At 45.6% G+C, this 9,750-nt stretch overlaps 1 long non-coding RNA gene across 1 annotated transcript; it reads right to left on the minus strand.

Annotated features, from left to right (window-relative positions):
- Positions 1–346: 346 nt before the first annotated feature.
- On the minus strand, positions 347–9,482 carry LOC117093914. The gene is made up of 3 exons (XR_004441296.1): positions 9,306–9,482; positions 7,950–8,013; positions 347–1,124 (listed from the first exon to the last, which is right to left on the minus strand). It is a non-coding gene; the product is annotated as an uncharacterized LOC117093914 (long non-coding RNA).
- Positions 9,483–9,750: the final 268 nt, after the last annotated feature.

A 9,750-nucleotide genomic window follows, 5' to 3' on the forward strand; every position in this document is an offset into this window, starting at 1 on the left:
GGGCTGGGAGGGCCTCCAGGTCTCTGGGTAAAGCAAGAAAAATGTATGGAAAATAATTAAGAAAAAGACCTGATCCTCACAGGAGAAGAGCCGAGATTCACCTGTAGCACACACCGCCTTCTCCCACCTGGATTTGAGTGCAGTATGAATGTTTCCAGCAGTGAGCATGTGTATGTATAGCAATTACCACATGGTTTTTTATTTGTTTAGTATGTTCAGGGTAACATTTTGTTTTGCGTATAAGCATTCAGATGTGAGATTTCAGCTAGTGGGGATAATTACAATGACTTACATTTCAATCAATATTTAATTTTTTGAAGTTATAGATCTTAGAAGCTCGCTCTTGCTTTTGCTTTTCCCCCCAACTTATGGATCTTTGTATTTTATTTATGAACTTAGTAGTTTTTATATAAGAGCAAGATCACATTTACTTGTTCATTGATTCATATTCAATTAACTCATAAATTTGATAGATTAAATTCTCATAAACTTTTAACATCGTTTAAACATTTAATTAAGAAAATTCCTTTAGATATTTCAACTACAATTACAAATTTAATTTAGCCAATTCAAACACTTCAAACACCTAACAAGGGAGACTTACAAATATGATGAACAAATTATCCCTAAGCACTTAAGCAGCTTCTGTAAATCTAATCAGACATAAAATTTGTTGCTTAGATTTTGTTTTAAATATCATAAAAAGCAAGCAGAAACTATATAAAGCAAATCAAAGATTATAAAATTTCCTACTGCAACTGTACACACAGCTTATACAAAAGTATCAATATTATGGATTTATTTCTTCATCATCTTGTTGTGGTAAAAGAAATATATGTGCATGGATCTATTCATTTCTCCCTCCGATCAAGATGAACAAAATAGTACTAATCTTGCATTTAAGCTAAGGAGATTTGGTAGGAAGCTTGGGTACACAACATGGGTGGGGCAACTTTATTTGGTTGAATTCGGAAGATTAAGCCATGGGATGCCATTCCAAGATCCTGGACCCACAGAGGTCTCACGCTGGGTGGGCTCTCCAGGCTTCTGATGGGCTGGTGTCCATCTTGTGGTGAGATTCTATCAGGCACGTCACTGGCACTTTCTAAACTCTTGCCATTTGTCTGGGATTTAACCAATAATACATGTTTCAATTTTTTCCATCCTACATCCTTGCCTTGCAATGACCGGTCTCTTGACTCCCCAGTAGCTTGGGGATTCCAAGCTACTGGGTTTCACTTCATTCCCGTACAATGACCCAGTTGTGTAATTTCTTACATTAAAACCTAATGTGCTCAAGTCTCTTGCCCAATTTTCTACAAAGTTGTCTATCTTTTTCTTGCTCATTTGTAGGAGTTCTTTATATATATTCTAGATGTAAGCTGTTTGCCAGCTATGTCTGTTGTAAATATCTCCTTCCACTCATTTGAGATGGAGAGTTGGGGCCTCTCCTCTGAGACTCAATCCTCGATTACAGGCTTGAGATATTTTCTTGAATGTCCAACGGGCATGCCAGAATTTATATGGCAAGAATGAGTATCTCATTTACGGATTCCCCATCTTCCCACTTCCCACTCCTTTTTTGAAACTCTCTCCAAATCAAAAATTGGCACCATTATTCATCCAGTTGTCTAGCTCCATTCTTTTAATCATTCTCTGGAACCTTTTTTATATCATAAAACAGAAATTATATACAGAAAGTACATGAAAATAAATGCATAATTTGACAAATAAAGATAAACACTCATGCAACTACCATTCAGGTCAAGAAATAACATTGCCAGCACTCAAAAACTTATCATAAATCATATATATATATATGCTTTGCCTGTATTTGAACTTTATATTTACGGAATCACAGAATACTTTTTTTTGCATCTTCACGTTTTCTTTCAATATTATACTTGTAATTCTCATCCTGTTATGTATAACTGTAGTTCATACATTTTCATTGTTGCATAGTATTTCACTATACTATATATGCCACCTTCTACTCTTAATGGATATTTATGTTATTCCAATTTCTAGCTATTATTATTATTATTATTTTGAGATGGAGTCTCGCTCTGTCGTCCTGGCTGGAATGCAGTGGTGCCATCTTGGCTCACTGCAACCTCTGTCTCCCAGGTTCACGTGATTCTCCTGCCTCAGCCTCCCAAGTAGCTGTGATTACAGGCAGGAACCGCCACGCCTGACTAATTTTTGTATTTTTACTAGAGACAGGTTTTCACCATGTTGGCCAGGCTGGTCTCGAACACGTTACTTTGTGATCCGCCTGCCTTGGCCTGCCAAAGTGCTGGGATTACAGGCATGAGCTACCACGTCCAGCCCCAGCTATTGTTAACAGTGCATCTGTACTTCTAAAAATATTCCTACCCATTTTAATGATTACACATATGCATGACTTTGTTTAAGGTATATATCTAGGACTATAATTGCTGGTCACAGAAAGTTCTCAGCTTTCCTAGAAAAAAATGAAGCTCTTTTGCAAAGTGGTTGTAGCATTTTTTTTTTTTCTTTTTAACTTGAGTCGGTATTATTAAGCTATATTTTTCTCAGGATTTATCTATTTGATTTAAAATTTCAAATGTATTGGCATGCAGTTTTTCATCACATTCTCTTCTTTTTGATGTCTGTAGCATTGGTGGTGATGCACCCTCCCTTTATTTTTGATATTGTGTGTTTGTGTTTGTTCTTCATTATTCTTGGTCAGTGTTCTCAGGGCAAAATTGGCTTCTATGATTGTTTTCCTTTCTGGGTTCTTATATATTTCCTTCCAACTAGCCCTGGTTATTTCTTACTATCTTGTTAGCCCTTCATTTATTTGAATGAATTTTTAAAAGGTTATCAAATGGCCGGGCACAGTGGCTCGCGCCTGTAATCCCAGCACTTTGGGAGGCTGGAGGGGGCAGATCATGAGGTCAAGAGATCGAGACCATCCTGGCCAACATGGTGAAACCTCCTCTCTACTAAAAGTACAAAAATTAGCTGGGTGTGGTGGGCGCCTGTAGTCCCAGATACCTGGGAGGCTGAGGCAGGAGAATTGCTTGAACTCAGGAGGTGGAGGTTGCAGTGAGCCAAGATCCCGCCACTGCACTCCAGCATGGGTAACAAAGTGAGAGTCTGTCTCAAAAAAAAAGAAAAAAAAGTTATCAAACATCTTTATTCGTATCTGATGAGAGGCATGGTTTCAAAATCAGAGCCCTGATTATGGAAGTCCATGGTTAAGATTCCTCTTTCTCTCAGGTCCAGTCCGTCGGAAGTCCGGTCAGCTCTACCTCTAAAGCAGATCCTGATCACGCCCACTGCTCTCTAGCTGGCATGCTCTTATACCATATTTCACAAGGGCTCTCTTGACCCAATTTTGAGATCTTGGCTAAAAACTCTCAGTTCCTCTTTGTGGGCACTTCGCTTAGCCTGCACTCCAACCTCTTTCCTTACTGGGCTCTAACACTACTGGGTCACAACAATATACCCAACTTGCAGGAATTCTTTGCTAAACATCAAGGGATGAACCCTTCTTCCTTGGGTCTGTGAAATCACTCAAAATTCCCAACCCACAGGAAGCCCCTAGACCTGCTAACCCCACTCCACTTGCCATAGAGAAGCCGCCTTCTACATTCCAGCTTGCTGTTCCCCTGTCCCCGGGTGCAATTCCCTACATGGCCCTGCACGGCAACTTTCTCCCACTGGATGCTGTAAGTAATAGAGTTCTGCTTTTCATCTCATCAGAGCTACCATCATCAGATCCTAATGTTATAACAGTAAGCCCCTCCCCACCAGCTTCAGTCTGTCATCTCCAGCTTGAAGTCTTCAGATAGCCCCCTCTCTCCCTCCTTTCTATTACAGCCTGCTAGACTTCACCTGTCATAGAGCCCAAGTCATAAGTCACATCCTTCCCTTCCCTGAATAAGATGCTGTTAGCACTGAAATCAGACTGAAACCCAAACTTCTTCCTATGGCTTAAAAGGTCCTGTATGGCTTTGCTCCTGCCAACCTCTCTGACCCCATCCATTATTCCACTCTTGTTCAGTCTCATAGTCCTAGTTCTTAGAACATCTTAGAACATAGTAGGCACTCATAAATCTTTGATAAGTGTCAGGTAAACAGAAACCACTCTAGGTACTTCAGACAGAGTGATTCAATTTAGGGAATTGGTTGTAAAAACGTTGGAAGGACCAGTGGAGTGAAAAAGAAATGTGGTGTCATTTTGGGCTCACAATCCTGTATCACCATCAATGCTGCTTGACTGTTGTCATTGCCACTGATAAAAGTTAGGAGCTTGGACTCTTTCTGATGTTAGTTCCAGAATCTCGCATGGATACATCCCATTGGCAGAACCCAATCGAAATCCAACTCGAAGGATGTCTGGGAAATGTAATTTTTTTAAATTTTTGAGACAGAGTCTCGCTCTGTCACTCAGGCTGGAGTACAGTACGGCGATCTCGGCTAACTGCAACCTCTGCCTCCCGGGTTCAAGCGATTCTCCTGCCTCAGCCTCTCGAGTAGCTGGGATTATAGGCACGTGCCACCATGCCCGGCTAATTTTTGTGTTTTTGAGTAGAGATGGGGTTTCACCATTTTGGTCAGGCTGGTCTCAAACTCCTGACCTCGTGATCTGCCCACCTCGGCCTCCCAAAGTGCTGGGATTACAGGCGTGAGCCACCATGCCTGACCAGGAAATGTAATTTTTAAACTCCTAGCACTGGTGATTCCAGGAGGAATGTAGAAGGTCAGGGATAGGGTATGGTGTTTGGCATGGTAAGAAAGGCCTTTGAATGGCCCTGACTGCAGACCTCATGGGAATTTTGTCATGTGCCCTCTTTTCTGCCCTGGTTCCACTTGTCCATGTTTCTGTCCATAAAGTGGCTTGGCCAGGGCTCATCATGCTGCACGTCTTGGCCAGGACGCCTCACCTTCAGACTCCATGAACCTTGCTGGGGTCAACAGCTATGGGGAGAACAGCCTCCATTTCCCCCACTCTAGGCCTCATGCACTGCAGAATCAAAATTAGTTCCGCCTGTTGAACCTGGAACCTCATCAGGCTGCTCATGTAAATGAAATCTGAACAATTGTGGCCTCTAACCTGTGACCACGGAACTTAAATCCAGCTCAGTTGCTGATCAGAACAGATGCCACAGTAACCATTCCATTATCTTCCCATCCCTTCCTCTTATCTTCCCATCCCTCCAACCTATCCAAATTTCCCCTCCTACTCCAGAAGTCAGGAATGAAGATTATTCTAAGAGTTGTCTAGATCCAGGGGCACAGACACCTCCATGCCTAGAGTTTGGAGGGGTTAAGGTGTAGGCTGAGCAAAGCACCCACAAGGAGGGATTGAGAGGTTTTAGCCAGGATCTCAAAACTGGGTCAAGACAGCACTTGTGAAATATGGTATTACAGTGTGTCAGCTAGAGAGGCCCTTCAGGTCCCTAGATAGTCAATCTTTTTGGGCCAGGGATGTCAAGTCCAGATCCTGGAAAAAGAGTATGGACAGTCAGTCTTCCAGGCCAGTCAAGTGGTCCTCCATTGTTACAGAGAATCAGCCCTCCAGAGACAGGTATAGAGAGTTCTTTGGCTTCACAGTCAGAGTGTCTTCCAGAAATGGGATTGCATAATCTAGAGCCAGGAGGGCAGGACAGTGCAAAACCAGTGAGGAAAGGTCTTCCAGAAACAGGCTGCAGAATTCCAAAACTAGGAGCAGAAAGTCCTCTGGAGCTGTGGGGTTTACCCTGGAGTTGACAAAGTTGTGGGACTATAAATATCTCTGGAATATTTTCCAGAGCCAAGATCAGATATATTTCCAGAGCCAGAGACAGCAAAATTTTTTTGCTGATCAATAGTCATAGTGTTTTCTAGAGCCAGAAATAGAACCTCTTGAAGATGTTGAATAATCCATTTTTTGCTATAAAGGATGGCATCTCTTCCAGTGCTGAGGGACACTGCCTTTCCTCCATCAAAGGCTGGAAAAGGCTGTAGGGCACTGTGCTGTGGGAGTCTCCAGTGACAATGAAGTTAACGCAGTTGATTTGTCCTTATAGATATCACCCACTTGGCCCTTTCTGCAAGATATCCTGAACCTATGATCACTTCAAGACCCATACTTATGCAGAGACCTCATTAAAACATACTCTCGCCTGTAATCCCAACACTTTAGAAGGCGGAGGTGGTTGGATCACTTGAGGTCAGGAGTTCAAGACCAGCCTGGCCAACATGGCGAAACCCTGTCTCTACTAAAAATACAAAAAATTAGCTGGGCCTTGTGGCAGGCACCAGTAATCCCATCTACTTGCGAGGCTGAGGCAGCAGAATCGCTTGAACCTGGGAGTGGAGGTTGCAGTGAGCCAAGATCATGCCTTTGTACTCCAGCCTGGGCAGCAGAATGAATCCATCTCAAAATAAAAATAAAAACATACTCTTCTGTGTTTCCTTCTGAGGACCCTCTACTCAGAGAACATGGGTGGTGGTGCCTCACTCAGAAAATGTGCCCAAGTCTAGCTGGGAAGCAAGTCTCCTAGCTGGTTCTCTTCTAGACCCTCAGATGGGGCATAACCCTTTGACACCTACTGCTTTTAGAGGAGTGCTTCCACACAACAGGGCAGGTACATAAAGCACTGATGTGCAGAAGCTTCCAGGCCCTCTTTTGTTTTCATCAAGTTGCAGATTCACCTCTTCTTCTTTTAGTGATTGTATTGGCAAATCACTCTGATGCCCACAAGCTCCAAATAAACCACGTGAGCAGTCCTAGAGTCAACACACTGCTACGCCAAGAATGTGGGCCTTGGAACCCGACAGGCCTGGGTTCAATTCAGTAACACCGTGTGGTTTTGGAGGAGATACTTTCTCTCTTTGGACCTTTCAGATAGGAATAACAATACCCCTCCTGCAGGGCTGTCCTGAATGTTTAATGTAACAATATGTGAAGGCCCTACATGTGCCCTGGCTAGAGGAGGTTCTAGTCACTGTTCAACTGAAAGACAGACCAGGTTTGGGAAAGAGCAATGAGGGGGAAACTGGGTGCCTAAAAAGACTCTGGTTCTGCTGGTTGACCCAACTGTGTGACTCTGGGCAGTCACTTGCCTTCTCTGGCCCTCAGTTTCCTCATATGTCAAACCAAAGGTTGAATAAGAGGATTCTAAGGGTATTGTCAGCTCTGACATTCTGAAGTTTCCTTAATTGGAAGATCTGAGTTGATTCTTTTGACATTTAAGAAGCCACTCAATTGTCCTGTCTTGGTTCATTGGGAGAGGACATCTGTAGTCACTGCATGAAGGATTTCCGTGAGAGTTTGATGGTATTCACGTGGTATTATGACAAAAATCCAGGACTCAGCTGGGCATCGTGGCTCATGCCTGTAATCCCAGCCCTCTGGGAGGCTAAGGCGGGTGGATCACTTGAGGTCAGGAGTTTGAGACCAGCCTGGTCAACATGGCAAAACCCCGTCTCTACTGAAAATACAAAAATTAGCCGGGCATGGTGGCACCTGCCTGTAATCCCAGCTACTTGGGAGGCTGAGGCAGGAGAATTGCTTGAACCCAGGAGGCAGCGGTTCCAGTGAGCTGAGATCATGCCATTGCACTCCAGCCTGGGTGACAAGAGTGAGACTCCATCTCAAATAATAGTAATAATAATAATAATAATAATAAAAACCCAGGGCTCTTATCCCACCATCTACTTTGTTTCACATTTTTCCTTGAGAGAGTGAATAACAAGTATGTGTGACAAATGAGAAGTCAAGACACCACTCTGTAATGAGTGAAGCAAACACCAGTATCCCAAAACAGAGCTGTGCCACACTGGAGTCCTAGCCAGCCCTCTCCATCCTCCTCTAACACCCATAATAATGTCATTACTACAGCTGATTGATTGGATAGTTGCGTGTGCCAGGCAACAAACCTTATTTAATTCTCATAACAACCCAATGATTGCACTGTAATGACCCCGCTTACCAGAAAATGGGCCTCATCAGTCTTCAGAAATCTGACCCAACAGATAGGCAACTTTTCCTCACTGCTGAGGGGTGATAGAAAGGATGGACATAGTGGGGGTTGGGGGCAGTCTCAGCTCCTAGGTGGTCGCTACAACACGACTAAAGAGATGGGAAGCAGGTGCATGGAGGTTGGGAAGGAAGGGTAGAGGCTGGGAGGGATGGGTGGAGGCTGGCGTAAGGGTCATGGGTAGGGGGCTAATAGGGGTTTGGATTTGTGGACTCGTACTTGGGACAAAGCTCTGTGCTGAGTGCTGGGAATGGAGTTGAATCACAGCCTGAGTGTGTGTGTGTGTGTGTGTGTGTGTGTGTGTGTGTAGGGGTGGGGAGATGTGAAAAGAGGTAGACATCTTTTCAATGCAGCATGACTCTTGAAACAAAAGTTGCATACACAAGCTGACACCAATATCATATGGAAGGAGAGAGACGACCCTATCTGGTTGCCAGGGAAGCCCTCACAGCCTCCCAGGTGAGCTGGTGCCATCTCCTCAGTCACCTGAACTGTGGCTCCACGTCCTTTACACCTCCTCCTGAGTTTGGGTCTCTCCATCTCTACTCCAGCTGGAAGCCTTGGTCTCCGCTGCCCTGACTCTCCCCAGTCCCTGCAATGACTGTTCTCCTAGTCCCCTCCAGCCCATCCTCCACACAGCTGCAAGAGTGGGGATCTTCCTAAAATGCAAACCTAATCATAGCCCTCTCCCCTTCCATCACCCAACTGCCTGAGAATGTGGTCCAAGATCCCTTAGCACGACATTCAAGCCCTTTGGGATCTCGTTCCTGCTTCCCCTTTCAGCTTTACTTTAAACTCCTCCTCCTCTCCAACACCCTCAACTCCACCATCTAATTTCCTGCCATAGTGCCTCGAGTGTTCCTTGCTTTTTACTGCCTCCAGTCTTTGCGCAGGCTGTCCCCTCTGGCTAGAATCCCTTCCCCACCCTTCCTCATCTGGTTCCTTCAGGTCCTGGCTCTGTATCCCTTTCTCCCAGCAGTCCCCCTGATTGGGTAGGTTGAGTAGGGACCCCTCCTCTGTTTTCCCACAAGCCCCGTGCTCCTCCTATTTTAATCTTTAACACACTGCCTTGTCATTTTCTCCTGGACTGCTTGCTTGATCGGACTGGGGGCGCTTCGTGAGGGCAGGGGTGGAGGTGGATTCATCTTTGCGTCTGCAGAGCCCAGCGCTGCACCTGGATGCTGGAGGGCGCTCATTGCTGTTTGCAGAATGTATGGATGAGTGTGTGGTTCCAGGGTTGTGGGGGCGGGGTGGTCTTGGCAAGGGACTGTGGGCCAGGTTGAGGGAGTGGGCCGAATGGGCGTCTACAGGAATTCTGATGCCTGGGCCAGCAGGAGCTCGGTTTTCCCCTTACGGCCTAAGTAGGGGGTCTCTGGGGCTCAGTCGGAGGGGAGGGGTCCCTGGGCCCCACCATATCCTGGAAAGAGGTGTGGACGCGGCTTTCCCTCCCGGAGCTTCCTCCAAGCGTCCCTCTGCAAAGCCGGCCTGGGCTGTCATAGCAACAGCCCGCCCCGGCGGGGGCGCCGGCCAATGACAGCCGGTTCTGGTGAGGTAATGTCCCGGTCTGGAAGCCCATTGGCTCCGTTTTTGTCCACGTTTGGGTCCAGGCCTGTAGTGCCCGGACACCGCAGGGGGAGGACAGAGCGTGCGCAGGGAGCTGAGTTGTCTACACCGGCGGCGCGATTCCTCTCCCTGCGCTCCCCCTCTGTTCTGGGCTGGCTGCCTCTATCCTTCTCCTCTCTCTTTGCGTGCC

The sequence above is a fragment of the Trachypithecus francoisi genome, unplaced genomic scaffold, assembly GCF_009764315.1.
Source record: "Trachypithecus francoisi isolate TF-2019V2 unplaced genomic scaffold, Tfra_2.0 Lachesis_group12, whole genome shotgun sequence".
Lineage (NCBI taxonomy): Eukaryota > Metazoa > Chordata > Mammalia > Primates > Cercopithecidae > Trachypithecus > Trachypithecus francoisi.